Source organism: Balaenoptera borealis (genome assembly GCF_965194805.1).
Source record: "Balaenoptera borealis genome assembly, chromosome: 13".
NCBI classification, from domain to species: Eukaryota; Metazoa; Chordata; class Mammalia; order Artiodactyla; family Balaenopteridae; genus Balaenoptera; species Balaenoptera borealis.
The window spans coordinates 56,010,598-56,035,611 of record NC_138870.1 but is presented as its reverse complement, the minus strand read 5'-3'; the positions used below and the strand labels follow the sequence as shown (position 1 = coordinate 56,035,611).

General features: G+C 38.9%; 1 protein-coding gene across 9 annotated transcripts in view; it reads left to right on the top strand.

Annotated features, from left to right (window-relative positions):
* The window catches only part of GRIP1 (glutamate receptor interacting protein 1), a 713,644-nt gene that overhangs the window by 331,411 nt on the left and 357,219 nt on the right, over window positions 1-25,014 (top strand). The window lies entirely within an intron of this gene.

The following is a 25,014-nucleotide window of genomic DNA, read 5'->3' as shown; positions in this document are numbered from 1 at the left end:
TAACTGGTGGACCCCATCAGATTCCCTCTCTAGGAATTTGTATATAAAATTTAGTGAAAAATATGATTGTAAAGATAGATGTCATAGCTCAGGCTGCTATAACAAAATAGATTGAGTGGGTTAAACAACATCTATTTCTCACAGTTTTGGAGGCTATGAAGTCTAAGATCAAGGTGCTGGCAGATTCAGTTCTTGGTGAGGGCTCCCTTCCTGACTTGCAGATGACCACCATCTCATTTGTGCTCACATGACCTCTCTGTGTGCATGCAGACAGACAGCCCCAATTCATCTTTCTTCAGGATGATCTTTGAAGAAGTGCTATGGTTGTTTTTCTTCTTGACTTTCTCATTATCTTCCTGTAATAATATATTCTACTTCCGAAGGGTTTGGTGGTTTTGTCAGGAGACCCTTCTGGGCAGCACATCCACTTTAGGCAATTTCATACCAGTTCCTTGATGATTTCAAGCAAACATTTCCATCTGGTATTTGTTTCTTACTTGGATTCTGTTCTCTGTCTCTCTCTTCTCCCCCCTTCTCAGTTTTTCCTAAGGAAACCATTTTACTAGCATTTCACTTGTAACAAATATCCCAACTTTTTTGGGAAAAAAAAATGAGTTGAGGAGGCTTCCCGTAAAAAGGCAAATGGAACAAGGTAGTTACCATCAGAAAGTAAGATCAGACCTCTCGTAGAGGAAACGCTTTATGGAGTTTTTAGCAGTAAACCTCTGAAAAACTGGCAGCCCTTATACATCAAAGGGAAGATATATGAAAGTAAAATAATACAAGAGTAGGGAAATAACCTAGGTACTGTGTAAAACAGAGGGAAGAAAAGGTACAATGGCATATAATTTTACACTTTTGTATTGTGATCTGTTGACAGAAAATTGTTTTCTCTAGTACGAGTTGAGTAAAGAATTGGTAGAGATGATGGGGAACAATGAAAGGGAAAAGTTCCAGGAAAGAAATGGATGAGGAGGGAACTAGCTATTTTCTGAAGGTGGGAAACTATGATGCTCTGAAACTCAAAGAATATTCAGATTTGTCACAGTTCAGCTCTGTGTCGTCCAATACCGTAGCTACTCGCTGCTTGTGACTACAGCGTACTTGAAATGTGGTTAGTCCGAATTGAGATGTGCTGTAAGTGAAAAATACATACCAGATTCCAATTCTTAGCATCAAATGTATATATATTTTAATAATCTTTAATAAGATATGAGCTATCTTCTTAAGTTTTAGATTGATTACATGTTTAAGTGATAACTTTTGATACATTGGGTTAAGTAAAACATTACTAAAATTAGCTTCTTTAGCTTTTTTATTTTTAAATATGACTACAGAAAATTTGCATATGTGGTTCATATCATATCTCTATTGGACAGGGCTGGTCCAGCCCTATACCATGTTAGTAGGACTGTCTTGTTTCTCTGGTATTTTAACCACAGTTTCACTTTCTTATGTGATGAATTTTGCTTCCTCCTCACATTTTCCCTGAGAATGTGTTCATTTTTTTAAAAGTAGTTGTTTTACTTAGTTTTCAAATAGGTAGATATGAGTAAAGAGAATGAACAGCATAATTGGAGAATTATTTTTATGGACAGGCCCTGGAGACAGTTCTCTAAAATAAAGGATTTTTAAGTTCTTAAGTAAAAAATCCTGTCAGATTTTCATTATTGATAGATACACCACACAAAAGCACCTAGGAGAATACATTTTTTTTTAAATTTTATTTTATTTATTTATTTTTATACAGCAGGTTCTTTTTTTATAGATTTATTTATTTATTTATTTATTTATATTTTTATTTATGGCTGTGTTGGGTCTTCATTGCTGCATACGGGCTTTCTCTAGTTGCGGCGAGCGAGGGCTACTCTTCGTGTGGTGCACAGGCTTCTCATGAGCACGGGCTCTAGGCGCGCAGGCTTCAGTAGTTGTGGCACGTGGGCTTCAGTAGTTGTGGCCTGCAGTCTCTAGAGTTCAGGCTCAGTAGTTGTGGCACATGGGCTTAGTTGCTCCGCAGCATGTGGAATCTTCCCGGACCAGGGATCGAACCCATGTCCCCTGCATTGGCAGGCAGACTCTCAACCACTGCACCACCAGGGAAGCCCCAGCAGGTTCTTATTAGTTATCTATTTTATACATATTAGTGTATATATGTCAATCCCAAAGAATAGATTGATTTAGAATACTTCTGTCTTATTCTTATTAGTAGGAGTAGATGTTGCATCTTTCTTGAAAAAGAGAGCTGTGAATGGTTTGTTAAAGAGTGGGGAGCTGTTTTTCTGAGCATCATTCTTCACCACCACCACCCCTTTCTCAAAGATTCAAGAAGCCTTGGTCAAATTGGATGTTTTTTCTTTAATTACATTTCTAACTTTGAAATTTAAATTTGCATACATTTAAAAACATATGTGTCCATTTGCATGTCTTCAGTACATGGCTATGCTGAAAGTATGAACCTTTCCATCCAGGGTTGAGAATGAGGGCTTTGGCTGGCTTCTAACTCATGTCCTGGCTCTGTGATCTTAGACAAGTTCCCTCTCCAAGCCTAATTTTTCTCAAATGTAATGTCAAGATAATTATAATAGCTACTCATTGGGTTGTTGTGAGTGTTAAATGAGATAATTATTCAAAGTTTTTAGTACAGTGTCTGGCACATGAGTGCTCAATGAATATTAACTGGTCTTATAACTTTGTGAAAACACCATCTTCATTTACCTCCCCATATTTTGGCCCTGTATTCTTCTAATGGGGTGAATCAGCAGAAGGCTAAGTGATTTTTTCCAACAACTTTAATGAGTTAAAAGCACTCCTGGCATTATAACTCAAATTTAAACTCTTCTATGCCTTGGGCCAGCAGCCAGAAATTATTGCTGGCCACAGTTCAGATTCTAGGAGAGAAGCTGGCATGAATACAGTCCTCACATCCCTGTGTTGAAGTCAGGACCTTACACGGATGCTGACACTGTCATTTGTATCACTTATGCCTCGTAGGCACTGACAGGGCTGGGGATGACCCAGTTAAACTTAGAGGGCTAGAGCAAACTGAGAAAAACATGACCTGGGATAAGATCTTTCCCACGGTAGGGTGGAGGTGGGGATAGGAAAAGCAGACAGAACACAGATCAGAGGTTATGGCAACAAACAGACTTATATTCGTCATTCGAGGTCCAACATACATGGCATTATAACAAGGACCTCTCTCCACCAAAACCACGCCCAATCACCAGGCTTCTGGACACTGGCAGAATTTGAAGATCTTTTCATTCACATCAGGGGCATCTATTAGAAGAGCCTAGATAAAATGCCAGGACTCAGTACTGCAGAGGAGAGCTGAAGAGACAGGAGCACCGTCCTAGGGATACTGGGCTTGCTGCTGGGGAAGAGGCTCCGGAAGGAATCCGTTTATTCACGCTCATGTATGAAGAAGATGGCTGCCCCAATAACAGATAGAAGCTAGTGCAGAGGACTGAGCCTCAAGGAACTTGTAGCAAGATTAGCTTGATGTTGATTTTTTTCCCTTAAAGAGCAAAATTGCTCCAATATTGTCCCTTAAATCTTTCTTGCCTGAGTTGCAGAACCGGACGTGAGGCTGAGTTTACAAACTAGAAAGGGGGGGATCGGATAGGGGACTATTAAGTGACTCCCTCCCCAGGAAGAGAATACAGAGAAGTAATCAAGTTACGAAAATCCCAATAGTCAGTTTGACAAATATAGGTATCCCCAAGACTGTGAGAAATCCCAGTAATACCTTTAACTGGTCTGTGGGACTTGGAGCCAGAGATTCCTTTAGAAGAGAAAACCTCTTCTTGTGAGATGTGTAGTACCTTAGCAGATAGATAAGTTAGTTGCAGAGTCAGACTGATGGCTCCACCATTCACTCTATGTGCCTTTTGCAAATTATTTTACCTTTCTAAGCCTCAGTCTATTCATCTGTAAAATGGAGGTAAATTACGGGACCCACTTTATAGGAGTTCTGTGAGGTTTAAATTAGACAATCAACCTAGAATACCTGGCATTTTGGTAAGTACTCAGCAGATGTTAATAAGTTATTATTATCTACTTTCTAATCTTAGTTTTCCTATTGGCAGGTATTACAGTAGACAGTGTACTTCTTTGATGACTTCAATATCATGATCCCTTTAGCCCGGAGCTTTATTGTGACCCAAGCAAAGTGTAGACCCAGTGTTTGTAGTCACTGGCAAATACACTGACTTACTACTCACGCCAACCTGTGAACAAATATCTAAGGCTCTCCTGGTCAAGGATTAAATGTTTGAGGAACTTCTGAGCAAAAGAAAAGACAGAAGAACACTGAATATGTAAAGGAAGAGTCGGGCAGGATGGCTTTCTAGCAGGAGTGAGAGGCAACGTGGGAAGGTAAACTCCCATCCAGACAAGAGTTTAGCGCCTTCACGTTATTGCAATCGGAGAAACATCAAGGGCATTTATTAGTTGCCTGTATTCTCCGTAATTAAGATTTCTTACTCCCACCCATTTCCATTCATTCTCGCTGCTGGCACCATCGTCTCTTCCCTGGAGTGCCTTGGTGGCCTCCTAGCTCGCTTAGTCTCTTTGTGTCCCCTTTTGCTTCTCCTGATCCGTGTTCTCCATGTCACAAGAATGCTGTCTCTCAAAACATGCAATGGACCGTGCCTCTTCTTCCTGCTTAAAATCCTCCAGTGGCTGCACATTGCTCTTGGAATAAAGCATGTCAGACCTTTAACTTACACGGCTCTCGTGCTCCATCCCCCGCCTGCCTCACCCGCTCTCCTCCCGCTCTGCTCCCTCTCCTCCCGGTCCGTCTCTGCATTTCTTTCCAGTCTTCAAACATCTGTGCTTCTCGCTGCCTTGGGACCTTCCAGCCAAGGGGTCCTGGGCACCAGAAGTGGATTCCCCTCACCCATCCCTTCCCTTCTCCTGTCCTTCTTCCCAAGTGAAACTTTCCTTGATTTCTTTGAGCTGGTTGTTAACTGCTCTCTTTGCACTCGGCCCGTCTTCTTTGCAGTAAATCATCACAGATGTCTTAAATAATCACATGTTTGGTGTCTGCCTTGTCAACTGGAATTTAAAATTAAATTTTAAAAATTAGAATTTAAAATCTAAAATTTAGATTTTATGAGGACATACAATTGGTCTGCCTTGTTCCTTGTGGTATCCAGAATGCCTAACATGGCACCTGCCACAGGGTGCGTGATGATTAAATATTTATTAAAGGAGGGACAAAAGAGTAAAGAAATAGGCCCAAGACAGAGCAAAGAGATGTGGCAATATTGTTTGCTTTTAAAAATAATCTCAAAGGGATACTAGGGTGAAGGGAGAGTAAGAGAGGGATAGAAGTTATGCTGGAAAAGCTAGAGTGATAATGAGTAATGAGGTGATTTTATGAGGTGAGAGTGTGTAATAGAGACAGAGAGTATCCTGGGAGTCACTAGAGGTGAAATAGGAGACGATTTGAAGAACCTAGAAAGGAAAGAGGCAGTCAGTCACAGCGGACTGCAACCTAGGCAGATAAGCATCTCGCGCAGTTTAGGCTAATGACTTAGGAACCTTCTGGTACCAAAGGGAAGGGCACTGACCCTTGTTTAGCTCTGTGCTTAATTTAACCCACCGAGATGTACACATGATCATGGCCAATTCTTCAGACCTTAGTCTTCCTTGCTGCTTTGCAGCTGTACCTGAAAATTCCTAATGAATAGTCAGTCTGCAAAGCTCTGTGGAGGTTAGCGTGTTAGTGTTTCACCACAGCATCAAAAAGACTTGAGAAGCAAGGGAAAGCCAGAGCGAGCACTGATATATATTCAATTTGAAGACTTCTTTCCCAGAAAATGCCATAATGGACCTCGTCCAACTTTGATGCATCTTTACGACACCAATTCATCTACCTAGCAAACCTCTTTCCTGGTATCTCCTTAAATTTTTCATGTAACTTTTTTTTCCAGGGATTTTTAGCAGCAGATAAATATCAGTTCAGATACTTAGAATACAGTTCACCTTCTCTGTCCTTTTCCTGGGTGCCACATCGCAGGTCTGTCTCAGGAGTCCTCTTCTTCTTTAACTGTGCCATATCCTAAGGGGCGTGTTTGCTTGCTGGCAAGAGGGGAGTGAAGGGGAGAGCCTGGAGTTACTGTTTAATGCTGAAGCGTATTCCTTGGGGGATGGATTCATGCTGAAATTGATAAGAAATGGGATTATGAAAAGATTTGTCTATCGGGAAGTCCCGCCACTTATGATCGATTGCCTCTGTCTTTCTGGAGCTTTCCTTATGTGGCCTATTTTCTCAAACCCCTTCTTGATCGTTTCTTTGCCCTGACACCTCACTTTCCCTCTTCCTGCCACCTTTGTTCTCAGGTTTTCTCCTCTCTTGTCACCTCACTTGTTTTTTTCCCCTCCTGCTGCCACTTAAACTTTTTATCTTCCTACCAGGTTTGATCAGATTTTCCCCTTTGTCATAAAGGAGTCTTAGAATGACTCCAGGAAATATGGAGCAAGTCAGAAATTTATATTCGGACTCTGGGCTTGTTATCCCGCCAGGGTCCCCTGTCACCACTGCCACTGGGTTACTGAGAGCTTTTATTATTGACTCCACAGTCCCTTCAAGTGACTTGTTCCTTTAACTTATCTTTAGTCCAGAATTCTTCTTCCTTCCCAGTCCTTTTTCTATGCCTCAGAAAACTCTTATTATCATTTCAACATTACGATCATATGGCTTTTAATATCTGTAGAGTATCTTAAAACCTGCTTATCCTTCTTTCATAAAACCATGGAAATCTGGTATAAGAAAGCTTACTATTCAGTAGATTTGTGCACAACCTGGGGAAATCATGCTCTCCTAAATAGAATCAGGAAGAACGCAGATGGGTCCACCTCTTCTTGCCCATCGTTGCTCCAAAGACAAGTATTTGCATATTTCTTCACTCCAGTTTCCATATCTGTGAAATGGGAATAATAAGTACCTACTTCCTAGGATTGTCATGAGTGGTAAATGAGTTCATAATGTAAAAATGCTATCAAAAGACCTGTCCATAGTTAATGCTCAATACATTTTAGTTATTATGTTATACTTAAGCTTATTATTATTATTGAAGCTTGACATAATATGCAGCCTTTAACATACTATCAATCTTATAAAGAGATTTCATACTTCTTTAAGCATCAGTTCTTCTGGTGATGCTTCTTTCTAATAAAGAATCTCCTAATATTGCCTTTTTGCTGTGTTTTTATAACTCTCTTTCACCATTCACAAAACTTATGTGTTAATTCCTACCCATCTAGGGAGAGTTCCATTTGTAAAGTCATTTTCTTCTCACAATGATCTGAGTTGATCACTTCTTTAAATCTCTTGCTTATTTTGTTCCTCACAAATCATTCCATCATAGACCTGCAGACCAAGAAAATGAACACTTCTATATCATGACTCTGGTTTCTGTCTGTAAAGTACAGTTCAGAGAGGTGATTTTAATTTCTAAACACTAATCATTTCGAGCCTTTGTTACCATAGCAACCACAGTTGTCATCCTGAAACATGATAGCACTGATCACCCCTGACAGCTCACGGACCTGAATTTCAGACAATCAAAAGCAGAGTAATTTGGAGGTCTGTTCGTTTAGAATTTTCTCTTTCACAGTTTCAAGGAAACACAGGTCAGGCTCTCTTCCAATTTGTCAAAAGCAAGAAAAGGCTTGGAGATGGCCACGTTTCAGGCCAAGGTATCAGTCCCAAACACATTTTTATTATTCTCTGGAAAATAAGGTTGTAAAAAAATAATTGCTGACATAACCTTAATGACAGCAGTTTAAGTATGCTGCTGTAATTAAAATAGGAATTTTATTATCCTAGACCTCTGAGAGACTGGCATATATACCACTCAGATCTCAGGATTTACAAAGCAAGCAACTTTGATTCTTGCTGTTTTGCTGTGTGGGCCACACATTTCCTTTGTGCCTCTCCGAGTTGCAGCTTGAATAGAAAAGCTGGCAAATAGCAATAAGCATCTGTGTTCAGAATGATGCCCTGTGGTGATAGTGCCATGGCTTTCAACACACTAAACTCTGAAATGTCACAAAAGGAGCTACTCTTTCTCCTTTGATTTCCCCTAGAATAAAATGTTTATATATTGCTCCGTGAGGTTAAAACTCTACAGGATATTTCGGTTACAATTTGAAGAGGGCTCTCTTCTTTGCCCGGGATGTCGTATCCATTTTATTCCTATTTCACCTGATAGGTTAGTTAGAAATTGTATACAGCTGCTAGTTATAAAGACCCAAAGAGAGTGGCTTTAAAAAATTAATTGATTCTTATTCTCCCATGCTGACAATTTTTTAGAGGTTGGCAATTCACATATGAAAATGCCACAGCCCACAATGGGATCCAGGCAACTTCCATTTTTTCTGCTTGGACATCTTTACCAAGTGATTTTTGCCTGGGGCCCCAAAACAGCTACCAGAGTTTCATCCCTCTCATCCAAGTTTCAGAGTAAGAGAAAGGGTCACATCCCAGCTAAGTCAGCCCTCTTTTTTAAGGAGTTTTCACCAGAAGTCCCATCCAAACACTGTCACTCTTATCTTATTAGCCCGAACTTAGTCACATGGAAAATTCAGAGTTTATCAGCTGAATGTATTACCATCTCTCCAAAAAAATCAGTGTTCTGTATTAAGGAGGTAGGAGAGAATTGATATTGCTTTGGCAGTTAGCAGTCTTTGCCACAATTGGCAATGTATGAAAACAGATATAAACAGCAGATTCCTCTCTCTTCATCTTGTGCTGTTTTCCACAGCAAATACTTATTTATTCAGCATGTAAATAATCAGGAAGCTATAATTCTTTTCTGTTGATAGAAAAATTACTCTTCATCATGGTAAAATTTAGCCCCAGCACAATCCTTAATGACTTCAGAATCGTCAAATATTTTTAAAGTATAATTTTCATGTTAACCTTCGTGTTTTAAATTATTTAATAGTGGGCCATTTGGATATGACACTTTGAGCACCTGTTAAAAAGAATGTTGAATTCTCATCCCATTACATTTCTCAATCCTTTGAATTAAAGCAAGTTTCTTATAAAACTGAAGTCCAGTACATAGATGTTTAAAAACTTAGAAGTCAACACATTTCGTGCATTAATACAAGTCCTGTCTCTGTTGTTAACTCACCGTAGTCCATTTGTGTTTTTCTCTCTCTATTATGGCCTGATTATTTTCTTGTCTACCATAGTATCTGGCACAAAATAATGCTCTATCGATGTTTGTTGATGCAGATGAATTTTTAGGTAGCATGTTACCACCCTATTTATTTGGAATTCCAGTGATTAAATAAAGCAGATATTTTGTAAATGACCGTAAGCAGGTCTAAATGGACAATGTATTGCTTACAGTGAATTTTCTATCCAAAACAGTGCATAAGTAATTTTATGCAGTTACAGCACCTTCATTCCCATGATCTCTAAAACTGAATTTAAGACATGTGAAACTCCAAATGGCTAAGATCATCTTTATGACAAGAATAATTTAAAGTCTCTTCTGAGTCCAGTGCAGTACAATACTAACTTAATGATAGTCCAAAAATGTTTCTCACTTTTAATCTTTTTTAATGGCAATTACAACAAAGACCTCTTTTCTTTTTGTATTCTATTTCATTCTGTCTTGCTTTTAGCTGAATCTATTCTTTTCTTCATTGGCAATCCAATGGTTCTCCTTCAAATAATGAAATCCACCAGCAGAGAAAATATCTAATGAGATCTCCCTAAGGAAAAAAAATATGAAAACCTTATGGGCTCTTTATGACCCCAGAGTTAAAAGAGTGGGCTTATAGTCTCCTTTTGCTATTTAACCAAGGATAAAACGACTTCAGTTTTTTTTTTTCACTAGAACAAATTAGTGTGGTTTATTGCTTTAGCACAAAAGTACAGACAGAAAACTGATATCTTAAAAAATAATATCTATATTAGAATATATATATAATGACTTTAATTTTAACATTAATCATCATGCTTTCCACACTTACGTGTGGATCTTCCCGTACGCCTTTTCTTCCCAAGAGTACAGAATATTGTATTTTGACATAAATTTTCATTGACAGGTAAGGCAACCAAAGACACATGGAGAAATAGAAGTTATATACAAGTTTTTTGCAAATTTGAAATAAGAAGCCACTTTCTCTGCGTATCAGCTCAGTGCTGTGCTCTGGGCATGGGAAATGGGCACGGGAAGTACTGCATATGTCTCTTCTTTGTTAATGATCCTTCTGGCATCATATTCTTGGGCTAGCATCCAGTTAGGGTCTTAGCCTCGTTGTTAAGAACAAGCATATTTTAGGTTAACGATTTGTGTCTTTTTTAGATAACCTACTTTTGACAAAATGATGTGTAATTTACATATATTTTTGAAAGTAATAAGCTTTTTTAGGACAAATGATTATAAATGTAATATTGGGAGATTGCTGCTGATCTTTAATAACAGGAATTGTAAATATAATCATAAGCAGTAAACAATGCATTTTCCAATCATCCTTTCTTCTCCTAAAATGTTACGGCAAGCTATATACACATAGTTCAAATATTAAGACGTTTGCAATTATAGCTACTTATGAAATTATTTGTGGTATTCTAAAACTGCTACTAGCCATTAATGATAGATGATATTTTATAATCAAAATTCAGAGTGGTGAAATTGGATATGATCTTGGGAAATGTTTGTGATTTTTAAGTGTTATTACCGTAAAACAAAAACCACTAGTATGGTATATATGTATTGGAAAGCAGATGAAAAATAGAACTACTGTTAAGTGTAATAATTTCACATTTCATTCAGTCATTCCACAACTAACCTGTGGCTACTATATATGAGTTACTCTCCTGGATGCTGGTTTTGTGATGAATTAGAGACAGAATTTTCTGAATATTCATTTAACTATAAGATGATAAGACAAAAAGGAAGTATAAAAATAAAGGCATATATACAATTATCTAGTTATTTCTAAATTGTGTACCATTTTCCTAGATATGTGCTGCAATAAAACAGTGGTTAAGCTTGAGTCTTATAATCAGAGACTTAAATGTGTATCCTGGATTCACCTTCATCATTGAGTAAACCTGTGACCATAAGCTAGTTACCCATTTCAAATTTCTGTTCTGTAATTTGGAAGATACAGTAGTCTCTCCTTCTAGGTTTTTTAAAAAATTTTTTGATAATTTTATTTATTTATTTTTGGCTGTGTTTGCGGTGTGCGGGCTTCTCACTGCGGCGGCTTCTCTTGTTGCAGAGCACGGGCTCTAGGTGCGTGGACTTCAGTAGTTGTAGCACACGGGCTTAGTTGCTCTGTGGCATGTGGGATCTTGCCGGGCCAGGGCTCGAACCCGTGTCCCCTGCATTGGCAGGCGGATTCTCAACCACTGCGCCACCAGGGAAGCCCTAGGTTTATTTTTGAGAAAGGAGTGAAGTGAAGTGAAGTAATGTCAGGCACAGAGCATGGTACCTGGCACATAGCAAGTATTCACTACATGCTCACTTCATATTGTTACTACAGAGAAGCCATAGACGATTTATTGGGAAAAGCTCCGTATACTATACATAAATAATTGTGCACATTCAAAGTAAGTATTTTACATGCAGAAAAAGATTAACGTCAATATGGTTTATCTTAATGTTAACCAAAAACCTTCCGGATAAACAATATCAGAAGGCAAAAGGTAATAATATGTTCCTCTTTTTCATCAAATTTAGGCCATTAATGCTAGTGATCAACATGAACATGTTTTGTCTGAAGAAAGCTTTCTTTCCTTTTTTTTCCCACCTTAATTGAGGTGTAATTGACATATAAAATTGTAAGATATTTAAAGTGTACATCAAGGAAATTTGCTGTACTTATACATTGTAAAAAGATTCTTCCCTTCCAGTTAATTAACAAGTCCATCATCATCTTTGTGTGTATGTGTGTGGTGAAAACATTTAAGTTCTACTCTCTTAGCACATTTCAATTATACAATTCAGTGTTATCAACTATAGTCACCATGTTTTACACTTAATCCTCATGAAGAAAGCTTTTTCTTAATCCAGTTAATCCACCAACCCTTTTTGATCTGACTGGTAAGATGTTTTGGGTAATGTTAGAGATTACTGGATTTTGGATTTTAATCAGCACCAAAGAAGGGAGGGAGGGAGGAAGGAAGGAAGGAAGGAAGGAAAGAAAGAAAGAAGGAAGGAAAGTTGACAGATGTCACTTTAGTTTTATGTATGCCGGGATTCTGTAAGTTAGTTAGTGTTGTCAGTGTTTTGTTTAGGTCTCGAAATGAAATGCTGTTGTTTTATTTATTTCTGTAAATTTCTGGTCTCGGCTTGCCTAGTGACTTAGGGCAGGCTGTTGAAGGACTGCATGTTTCTTGCCTGTATGTTGTATGCTTGACACAATAAAAACTGTAGCAGAGGCTACTGGTCCCCTAAATCCATTCTTTCCTTCTTCATTAATAGCAGAACTCCCTGTTGTTGTTGGTTTGTTTGTTTTTAACCTGGGTACATTTCTTTAAAGCTACCTGTGAATCTAAGTTCCGTTTAGTTTGACATAAGCTAAAATGCAACATGGCACATCTCGGAAGTGCCCTGAAAAGAAAGGGTATTATCTTCTTTATCTCTTCCTCTCTTCTGCTTCCTGAATATGGATGTGATGGCTGGAGAGTAGGAAGCCGTCTTAGAGCTTAAAGGGGGATCTGCGTACTGAGAATTCTGGGGCAAAATAGAAAAACCCTGGGCTCGGGGCATTGTGATGAACCATTCCAGCCTTGCTTCACTGCCTCTGGACTGTTTTTTACAAGGCAGAAGAAATCCTACTGTGTTCAAGCCACTATTAATTTAGATTATCTGTCACTCGTAACCAAACATCATCCTAAAAACTACAAGTAACATAAGGAAATTTTTATAAATTGTGAATATGAACTGTATAAAAATCTGAATTCTCTTCCTCCATTTCATTTTTGTAGCAAGTCAGCCCTCAAGTTGGATCTTTCGTCTTGGCAATATGTCTGTTGTGGTGTTTTAATCTTTCAAGTGCTTAGTCTCTCCTGCAAATTCCTAGCATTTGTGATTATTAATCAACCTCTTTGTGGATTTAACTTAGGTCAAGATTTAGTATCATCAAGAACAACACTGTTTAAAAAATGAGAATTTTTCTTTCCCTTCTGTTTATACAGAATTTTCCCTGGTTTCTTTGAGTATATCAGCAGTTCCTCAGAATTTATAGGCATATATCTGTACCCATGTTGTCTGTTTCAGCTTCTACATGTTACCTTATAGATCATCACAAGACAACCATTCTTAACTTCCCTGGCATTTGTATTCTTTTTCTGCTTTCTTTCAAGAGTCTTCTATGTTTAAAGAGTGGAGAATTTGTAGAAGGAGTTTTGGAAATTCTTTAAAAAGATTCTGTCTCTGTGTTTTCCTCATTTGTACCAGTTAGGTTTTTCTCCACCAACACAGCATGATAGACAACCCCAATGTTTCAGTACTTACAGCAATCCAGTCTCCATTTATTTTTCTGCCTCCTGGGTCTCTGGGATGGGGGGCAGCTTTACTTCTGAGGCAGATTCGGTCAGATTTGCTCCACATGTCTCTCATTCTGCAACTGGCAGCTACCTGGGTCATATTCTTCCACTGGCTGCTGGGGGAAGAGCAAGAGGAATGAGCCTCTTAAGGCCTCACCTCTGAACTGTCATCCTATCACTTCTGCCAGATTCACCTGGGCAAAGTCAGTGAGGCAGGGCTGTCTATCCCGCCTGTTCCACTGATGTGTGTTTACGCGGTGAAGGGTGCAGAACTACAGTCCTATTACAGAAAACTGAAAATTTGAAACAGTACTTTATTCTACCATACCACTGTGAGTGAACGTACGCTTTCGCTTGATACCCACCGTATGCATGTGTGCATGTGTGTCCGTGCGCACACTCACATACACGCAAACACACACACACACAACACACGTGAGTACAGAATCATCTAATTCTGACTTTAAGATCTAGATGGAGAAAAGTCCAAAAAGGAATGAATGTACTTTGGGAGATTTGAGCTGTATTTTAGAGTATTCTTTATTTTTATTGTCTTTAGAAAGAGAGATTTTAGTTTTTAGTATTAAAATATAAATGGTTAAAATATAAATGGGTTGGTCGGCTAACCAAACTACATATAGTATATGTTTAACAAATTCTAAAGGCCAAGGCTATCAGCCAGTATCCTGAAGGGCACATTGGGTCTCTTGAGGAAATTCGCTTTTGCTTCTGATAACGGATGTCGCTTCATTTTAGGATCCAGCTGATTTTACTTAAAGGACAAAATGAAGCTAGTGGCTAACTTTACTGCCTTAAATTCTTCCAGCTCAGTGATGCTTTGAGAACTGTGCTAAAAATACCCTGCTCAACAGAGTGTACTTTCTATGTATGATTGCAATATACTTTGGGGCCTCTGTGGACATAAAATATTATAGCTCCATGACAGCCTGCTTCACTGGCTGTTAGAGGTCAGGCCAATTATAAATAGGTGCTTAAGCTTTTAAAAATTTATTGTTCATGCCCCCAGATCACAGTCTGAAAAACAGAAACACTAATCATGATGATATGTCGGATACTACAGTTTTATACTAGTTAGGCTGAGGAATATGCACAAATACAGCTCAATATACTTAGTTGGTTTCTAACAATTATAATATCACTCAATATAGTTAGTTGGTTTCTAAAAATTATAACGTAGCTCAGAGTAGTTAGTTAGTTGGTTTCTAACAATTTTGGCATCATTGGCCGGGAGAGGAGAGACCTTTACTGCTATGGGTGTATCCTTCTGTGGCCCCATGTTTTCTGGCTCCCTTGTAGTTGGGTAGGACCATTTACTGGATCTAGACAATGATCTGTGAGTAGGTGTTATCGTGATCTGCTGGGCCAGTGGTAAGAGCCAGCATGCCACCCTCTAGCTGTCCTTTGCTGTTACTGTATTGACCTGGAAGCCGCATGTGGAGATGATGGTACCACAAGATGGAAGCAGCCTGGGTCACGGGGTCACCACAGGGAGCACAGTTACCTTGGATGCTCAATCAGCCTGCGCTGCAAACAAGGCAAACAAGAAATGAAGGTTGTTGGAGTTACGGCTTACATTCTCTCAGGTGTACAGGGCAGTCTTTTCCATTTTACAGATAAAGAAAGTGACTGAAGTTCGTATAGTCAATATATTTTGCCAACCCATAGAGTGATAATCTGACATTTTCTACAGCATGGTGGTTTACAGTTAACCTAACTACTGACTTGTATCTGTGATAGCTTGATTTTTACTCAGCTGTAGAAATTTACTGGACCTCTTGCCTTAGAAAATTATAAAGCTGTGTGAGAAAATTTACTCATAAATCATGTTAGCTATTATAATAATTTTTCTTATGGAAAATGTTGAGTATTTTTCTATATATTTCAGGGTGCTGTGTGCGCCCCCATCATCACCTCCAACACACACACACACATACACACACCCCCAACACCCACACATATACATCTCTCTCTGTCAGTGGTTAGTGGTTCACAGTGTCCAGGAGATACAGAGACGGTGTGGGACAGAAACAAGAAGATCTGACCCTGCCGGCGCCGTTTATTCACCGTGTGATCTTAGGAAAACAATTTCTGAGCCTCAGTTTTCTTCTTAGAAGAAGGGGTTTAATTAGATAAGGATTTTTTTCCAAACTGCGAGTCCCAACCAAGTAGTGAGTTATAAATCTGCAGAAGATCTCTGCTAGCATTTTTAAAAGACTTTCACGGCAAAATTAAGAGGAAGTTACAGAGAGTTCTCGTATACTCCCCTCCCCCCAACATGCACAGCCTCCCCCATTGTCAACATCCCCCACTAGAGTGGTGCATTTGTTAAAATTGAGGAACCCACACTGACACATCATAATCAAAGTCCATAGTTTACATTAAGGTTCACTCTTGGTTGTGCACATTTTATGGGTTTGGACAAACGTGTGATTCCATGTACCCATCGTTATAATATCCTACTGAGTACTTTCACTGCCCTAAAAATCCTCTGTGCTCTGCCTTTTCAGCCCCCCTGCACACAACCCCTAACAAGTTTTTACTGTCTTTTAACAATCTCCATAGTTTTTTTAGGATGTTAGAGTTGGAATCATACAGTATGTAGCCTTTCAGACTGGCTTCTTTCACTTAGTAGTATGCATTTAAGTTTCCTCCATGTCTCTTTATGGCTTGATAGCTCCTTTCTTTTTAGTGATGATTAATATTCCACTCTCTGAATGGACCACAGTTTATTTATCCATTTACCTACAGAGGACATCTTAGTTGCTTCCAGGTTTTGGCAATTATGAATAAAGCTGCTATAACATCTGAGTGCAGAGTTTTGTGTGGACATAAGTTTTCAACTCCTTTCAGTAAATACCAAGGATTGCTGGATTCAGCTACATTACTGGAACATATGGGGAGAGTTTAGTTTTGTAAGAAACCATCAAACTAACTCCCAGAGTGGCTGTAATATTTTGTATTCCCACCAGCAATGAATGAGAGTTCCTGTTGCTCCATTTCCTCATCAGCATTTGGTGTTGTCAACGATACATTTTTATTATTATAAGAGTAAAATAGAAATGATTAGAGTGCTTAGTAAGGGTAAATGTTATTACATAAAATTTTGTTTCTGGTGTGTGTGTGTGTATAACAAATACGAATGTGTGTACTGAGTTGCAATGTAAAATGTATTTTTAATGTTGTGTAGTCACAGTTTGAAATAGGTGATCTCTTACATCTTTTCCAAATCTAACATTTCTTGATTCTGTGAATTTTCACACGCGTATATATGCGCACACACACACAATTTAGTGATTTTAAAAGATATTCATAATATACTAAGTGAAAAAACTCATTTTTTAAAAGCAATACATATATATTTTATGTGTGTATAGTAAAAAAAATATGTATGTGTATAATAGAAGAAAACTGCAAAGTTAATACCAAGATTAGCTCCAGAAGATGTTTTTAAAAATTTTTATTAGTTTCTTTGCCTTTACATTATATAATATTCATGTATTACTTCTATTTTTTTTAATGTACTTTTAAAAGATTCTCTTGTTCTGAAAGGAATCCTTAATTGGTGAGCTTCCATTTTGGTGACAAAGTAGAGAGAAATAGGTGGGCAGTATGGGGAAGAGCGTCTTGCAGTCAGGGCCTGGACGTGCCTGCTCTCCTCCCAGTGGGTGACGTAGGGTCATGGCAGGACTCTGCTTTGACAAGGTCCCTTCCACTTCTGCAGGCCAAAGTTCTCTGAACTCCCCAGAATTTTTCTTGGTGCAGCAAATGGTGATGTGGGAAACCCAGGGTGGCAGTAGCTTTATTTATCTGTCCATTACAAATGGACATTGAAAGAAGAAATAACTTCTAAAGGGGAAGTTCTAGGGTACAGAACACCACATGGTCACCAGTCTCAGATAGTGAAGCTACCTGATGTTACTATTGTCCCCGGAGTCCATTTTGGACATCAGGTGACCAAAGCCCCCTGAGTGAGTGATAAAGAGATCAGTTTTTAAGGTAAACAGCTGAAGGCTGCCAGCTAACTTTTCACTGAAATGTTCTGTGCTTCAATGACAAGCGTGATGTAGGACAAGGAAGAAATTAGGAGCTGGGATGCAGCGAATTCCTGTCTCGCTCAGTGGCGTGAAACACACAGCATAACGCTCAGTGCAGCTCAGCACCTGTGACCCTTCTGCCGAGGCTCCGGCTGAGAAAAGGTCACCCTAGTGGCCTGTTCCATGGGTATCAGTGGCACCCCATCTGCTCCTCTTTCTTGAAACCATCATGGGGCAATTTGCTAAAAAGTGCTGTTATGTGTAAAGAGAGGACTGCCAGCACCCTGTTCAGATGTGCCAGAAACTTCTCACTGTGGGAGAACCAGAACAAGCTTTCCAAAGAAGCTTGTTTCCAACCTAACAGAGCTCTGTACAAGCATCTTCTCTCATTACTCAAGTGTGAATTCCCAGAGTCTCCTAAAAGTAACTGTGCACAATGGGACTTCCCTGGTGGCGCAGTGGTTAAGAATCCGCCTGCCAATGCACAGGGCACGGGTTCGAGCGCTGGTCCAGGAAGAACCCACATGCCGCGGAGTAACTAAGCCTGTGCACCACAACTACTGAGCCTGCGCTCTAGAGCCCGCGAGACATGACTACTGAGCCCACACACCACAACTACTGAAGCCCATGCGCCTAGAGCCCGTGCTCCGCAACAAGAGAAGCCACCGCAATGAGAAGCCCACGCACTGCAACAAAGAGTAGCCCCTGCGCGCAGCAACGAAGACCCAAGGTAGCCAAAGATAAATAAATAAATAAATGTATTTTTTTAAAAAAGTAACTGTACACTAATTTGACTCCGAGACTCTGATTTTGGACTTGAGGAGTGTCAAGGTGTTATGACATGTGGTCTTGATGCTCTCCTACCCTATCATTTCTACAAAGCACCATTTCCCTGCTTTATCTTGTTTCTGTTTCCTAACCCACCTTCTCCCTGCCACATCACAGCTTAATCTATAACCCATTGACCTAATAAAAGAAGTGCTCATTTTGCTGAACCACTGTTTTCTTCATCAGGTATGTATTTGCAAAATGACCCTTAAAATGGGTAGCTGTGCTTAATTCTTTGTGCTGAAGCTGTCCTAGAAAGTTGCTAATTCTCTGTTTCTCCTACTTTTTCTTGGCATGAAGCATCTCCAGTTGTTTTGCCCATAGATCCCTTGCTATTGTGTGGCTTTCTAGTGCATCAACAAAACTCCGTGGTGAAGTGGGTGTGTGTGCAAAACTCTTCTTTGCATTCTCCAACCAAAAAGAAAACGAGAGACTCTTATTTGATGGAGGATTCCCATGTGTAGAAATTCAGTTGATTATGTTCTTCTGTTTGCTCATTTGTTTTCCAAAAGATATGCTGCCCAGGAACCTGTGGCTCCTGTGACTTGATTTAGGATCAATGAAGGCCTAAGGGCAAATGTGTCTAAAAAAGGTAGGGTTTTCTGTTTTGTTTTTCTTTATTGATTTGATGAAAGTACTTCAAAACAATGAAATACCAAAGACAGCATTGGCAAAAACAAAAATTATGGGAACAGGCAGACAGAATGGAAATACTACTGTACTTGTCTTCAAGTGACATGACTGGGGTTAGAATTCTGGTTCTTCCCATTTTAGCAGTTTGACCTTAGTCCTATCATGTACCTTCCCACCTGTAAAATGGGAGCTTTTGATCCTATATTACTATTTATCACTAGTAAAGAGTATTAAAGTTGAAATGATTAATTACTTCTGTATTATCTTTATTTTGAATTTCCTTTTCTAGAGACTAGAAGGATTAGAGATTTGTTCCAGAAACCATATAAATCACTACCTATTTTCATAAAATGAGAGAATTCAGCACCTTGCAGTGCCTGAAAATTCATCTTAATTTGTTAATATATGCTATTTTCTTATGTGAGAATAGGTAAAATAATTTTAACTTTCTGTACATGTCCTACTCAGATCCATACCTAGATTATGATTTCAATTATGCTCCTAATTTACTGTTTGATATTGGGTAAGATACTTTATATATCCGTAGGCTTGTGTCCTTATGAGGAAACAAGCAAACTGGATTAGGATGACCTGCAGGTTTCCTTCCGCTCCACATTTTGTTCATCTGTAAGTTGTACCTAAGTCTGCACCTCTCAATTCTTTATCATCACTGCCCCTGGGAATTTTCAGAGCCTTCATTTTTACATAAATGCAGTGGCTTCTTCAAGACCAAGGCCTCATGGCAAAGTGTCCAGTGTGGTTTAACTTGTGTGAAACTCAGTTACTCAAGTTTGATGATGTTTCTTTTGTTCAGTACTGTATTCTTTATATGCCTTTGGGCAAATGGTTAAGTGGAAAAAGTTGGATTATAAGACATTCTGAGTCCTCTCTTGAAACAATCATGTTTACTTAGATTGAATTGTGGTGATGTCTCAGGACTTTGCAGTAAGTTTCCATTAGTGAAATCATAGAATTATAAAACATTAGTTGGTTCTTAGAAGTCACATACTCCATACTCAAATAGTATCTGTCGCTCATCAACATCCAGCCTCTGTGTGAATATCTCTAGGGAGGGAAGCAGGAGACACATCTTCCCAACAGAATTTATTCCCTTTTTGGATGGATCTGATTTCTAAAAATTTCCTTTTTACATTGTGTAAAACCCTTTTTCCATCTAATTTCCCCCTCCTCCTATTATTATTATTGTTGTTGCTGTTGTCATGATTACTATTACCATTATTATTGTTGTTATTATTATCATTGTCTTCTAGAGCAAAACAGAGTAATACTTGTCTTTCCTATAAATTATAGCCTTCAAGTTGGGAAACAGTATGACTGCCTTTCTGTTATCTTTAGCCCTCAGAATGTTTTGTTTTGTTTTGTTTTATGCCTCTAGGACCAGACATCCCATTCAGGATAGTCCCACTTTACGCTATTTTCCCAGCATAAATATTAATGGCATCTCCTTTCACTCTCAAAATTTTCCTAATAGGGCAATAAATCATATGGTCACTCCATGCCTCTATAATAGTGTCTACCAAAATTATTCTGCAAATTTCTAGATCTCAAGAGTGCTCTATGAAAAAAGAGGAAAAAAAATATTTAAGAAACACTTGTATGTACCATCACCCTTCCTATAGATTCACAAAGAACATCAGTGAGAATTTCTGCAGGAAGGAGATCTGTTTTATTTTGCTTATCCTACTGTTTTTCAAACTTTTAAAATCATGGAAATACCCAGTGTTCCAAGGAAAACAGCTTGAAATTCTCTCTTTTGGAAAAAGAGCTTAGGTGAATTTTGAATTTTAATTCCTATTATTTTAAGATTCTTTTCCAAATTGTTAAGCAACTTTTTCCCGGAATATTAACCACACTAGCTCTTTGTTTTCTAGCTGTAAAATGAGGGAGTTAGAGTGGGCTATGAAGCTCAACAAGTTGGAAAAACCTTGGCAACCATCATGGAAGAACCTCCCTCATCTTATTTCGCCAGTGTTGGTGGCTCATGGTAACGCAGAATCAGCAGGACATTGGGGGTGGTGGCAATCCACTGACATTATTGAAGGGCATCATTGCAGGCTGGGAGGACTGACCATTGTGTGAAACTAGTCAGGGGATTTGAAGAAAACTGAAGAGCAGTTACCCAAGTGCGATGTCAGAGGCAGATCTCCATGGAAACCGTGTTGCGATGACCCCATTAGCACTGATTCGGGCGGTGCTGCCATCTCCAGGAACACATCTTCCCCAGCACACAGGGTACCACCTACCAGTCGTCTCCTACACAAGAGAACCACAGACTTGTTATTGTCTAGTCCAAGAATAGCTATTAACCAAAACAAAAATGGGAAATAGACTTCTTCTAGAACCTCTTATTTGGTTTTAAAATCAATACCTTTTAAAGTCCGCTAATTTAATTTTGTCAATTGGGTACATTGGATTTAAGTGCAATATCATTTATAATTAAAGAAAAGACCAACACAATTACTATTCAATATGCATCACCATTATAAGGCAGAGACAGCCATAGAGAGTCAATTTTAAAATGATCTGTTGAAGATTACATTTTTAAATTGTCTTTCAACTGCACTGACGTAAATCACTTTGGCAATACATTTCTTGGATTTGCATAATGACAGAGCGTGACAAGATTAGTTATCATTTTTAACTACTGGGTTTTCTGGCATGACGCTTGTCATCACATCTGTGTGTATTCCCTTTCCAAGGCCATGGTGATATCACATGCATACATTTTCTGAACCAAAGAAATGAACACTTCCCTGGGTCATGTAGTGATTTTTTTTTTTAACGGTGAGCAAAAGTACCAGTCCACTATAAATAAACAATATTCAGAGGTTTAAAAGGACCATTACAGAAAGACATCTTAGAGCATTTTCTGTAAAATTGACACACAGGCTTTTGCTTATACAGTTGGATTGTGCATGCTGCCCTCTGTCTACAAAATTCAAGAAAAATAAATTTCTGTCTTAAGTTGTAAGAACAGGCTATTACAAGTATGTGTGTCCTGTAACTTGCTGGACTTGTCTTTGTAGGGTAACAGAGACTGTTTCTGATCTAAGTATAAGTTGTGTTTCTATAAAGGTCACTGTGACTAAGGTTTTGGGAACTTGGAACATATTCTGTCTTAAAAACAGAGCTATGTAAATAGTAAATGGGTTCTCAGCAAGTTTACCAATTTCTTGTCTAGGCTGTGTGTTTGGTTGAAAGAAGGGTTAAGAAGGGAGACAATAAAATAGTCTGAAATAGCTGAATTAGAATACTTAGGACAAGCCTGAGTTTCCTGTCCTGAGAGCTGGGACTGTGGAGTTTATGAGACTGTCACTTTTCTTCCACTCCTAAGTGCCCCTCACGCCCACATCGCTACCAGTCAAGTTCCTAGGATTGCAGAGTCATGAAGAGTCGGGGAGGCACATTTAGCACACAGGTCTTATTTGTCTGTCTGGGGTCCAAATACCTGTGTTCTTAATATCAATACATGTGTCCACTTTGAGGAGCGCCTTCTCAAAGGATGTGATCCTGAAACATAGATTTTTCCACCTAGTTGGTTATTGGAGTACACCAGGAGCTTTTAGCAACCTGCAGATTCCTGGGCTTCTCCCTTTATAACCCCTGACTTCCCAGATCAGAAATGGGCATGGGCATCTGTATGTCCCCAGGAGCCTCTAATGAGCAGCCAGGTCAGGGAACCAATAGTCAAAACATCTGAATCCCTTCCCTCCTGATCAAAAATCCTGTTTCTTCAAATCAGTTAAACTAGACTAAGGAAAAAAATACAAATTTTTTTTTCTTTTTCTTTTTCTTTTTCTTTTTTTTTTTTTGGCTGCACTGCACAGCATATGGGATCTTAGTTCCCTGACCAGGGATCAAACCCGCACCCCTGCAGTGGAAGCGCAGAGTCTTAACCACTGGACTGCCAGGGAAGTCCCCCAAAATACAAATTAAATGAACTCACATAAGCTGGGAGTAAAAATAATAAATTAAATGTGTTTGATATTTTTAATGCTTCTCAAAGTAGTTTCACTTCATCACATTTGAACTTTATAGCAGAGAAAAAAGGGAGGTTATTATTTTTTAGATAAGGAAACTAACCTTATAAAGCAGCTATAGCAAATCTAACTTAGCACAAAATGAGTATCAGTAAATCTCGAAAGCATCATAAATGAGAGGAATTCTAGATGGGTGAGTGAGATCTTCATGCCAGCTGAGCAGTGTATCTTTTGGTCACAGGGGTACCCAGACACTGACGGGGCCTGATTGAGTGTTCCTCTGTGGGAAAACCCTCTTAAGTTATTCCAGATTATCACAGTTTCTTCCCTTCTGAAGCTGCTGGATCTACAGTGTCTTCATCAAAGCTCCCACAGCAGAATCAGTGAGGACAGGCGAGGAGGAGAGAGATGACTAGAGGTGGGGTGAATTAAGCTCTTTATAACTCTGCCTGTATTCCCACGTATTACTTGCTTTAATGTTTTCGTAGTTTCTAGCACAGCTCTGAGCACGACCAGTCAGGCGTAGGTGAAGTAGACAACTCTTCATTTATTCAACCCGTATTTACTGGCTATCTTCCTTATGCCAGGCACTCCTCTTGACATGAGGGCAACAAAGATGAAGAGAAATACTCATGACCATGAGGTGTTTAATCTAGAGGGGAGACAGACACAAAAACAAAAACTACAATTAGAAGGTTGCTGTGGCAGAATTATGCTTAAGCTCAGATCTAATGGATAAAATAAGAGTTTGTCAGTCCAATAAGTGAGAAGGTTCTAGGAACAGGGATCACGTGCCTTGTCTAAGGAGGAGCAAGACCACGTGACAAGTTCAAGAAAGTACCAGGAGTGCAGCGAGCATTGTCTGAGGGGCCAGAGCCAAGTCTAAATATGGCCCAGGAGACAGATCATAAAAGACCCTGTGTACCTTGCTGAAGAGTTCAGGTTTTTATGCCCTTGGCAACTGAAAATGATTGAAGGCTTTTTAGCTGGGAAATTGGAAGGATCACTTGCCCCCCCAGCTGAGGAGGGAGGAGAAAAAGCAGACAGGAAGACCTGCACTGGAGAAGCAGAAGTGGGCATAGGAAAGAACCGGGAGTTATACGAGATATTTATGGAGTACCATCTAAGGGACCTTGCTTTGACTAACAGGTGGCTTGGTGGATGGATGGATGGATGGATGAATGGATAGGTGGATGGTTGGTGGTATGGATGGATTGGATGGATGATGAGGGAAGAATCTAGGCTCACTCCCTGTTTTCTGGCTTGATCACCTGGAAGATTGGGAGCACCATTCACCAAGTGAATATGGAAGTCGCTTTTGAAGAAGTCATACAAATAAATGTTCAGCAAATAAAACTTAATTACATGCAGTTTTCTCGTAGTGTACTGAATAAGGCAATGTTTATTGTAAACCATGCATGAAAAATGCAGTGATTATTTAATAATTACCGTAACCATAAAAGGGGTAAACATTTTATGCTGATCTCCTTTGAAGAGGTTATTAGGTGCAATTACAAACAAATTAAGATTATGTGATATATTTATTTTAGATAGAGTCTGACACAAACTTTTATAGTAACAGAATAGAAAATGAAAGACTTAGAGGATACATTTGGTAGTCAAGTTGATAATTAAGCCACTTCATATTATTTACTGATCTTCTCTGCTTATCTATTTCCCTTAATTCTTATAGCTTCTTGCGCACATAGTATTTCAGAGAGTTAAATTATCATTTTCAATGAATATAGTGTGAATAGGAAATGTTTACTTCAAATATTTCACATCCTAAATATACAAAATCCTTAAGTTATGAGTTGGATTCTAGTTTTCTTTTCTAAAAAGTCATTAGATTTAAATCAGACCAAACTGATCTGTTGGGTAGATTTAGAGAGTGAAACAAAGATATATTTTCACATTGGTTTAGAATACTAAGTCCTAAACTTAGAAATTACAACTGAAGACATCTTGT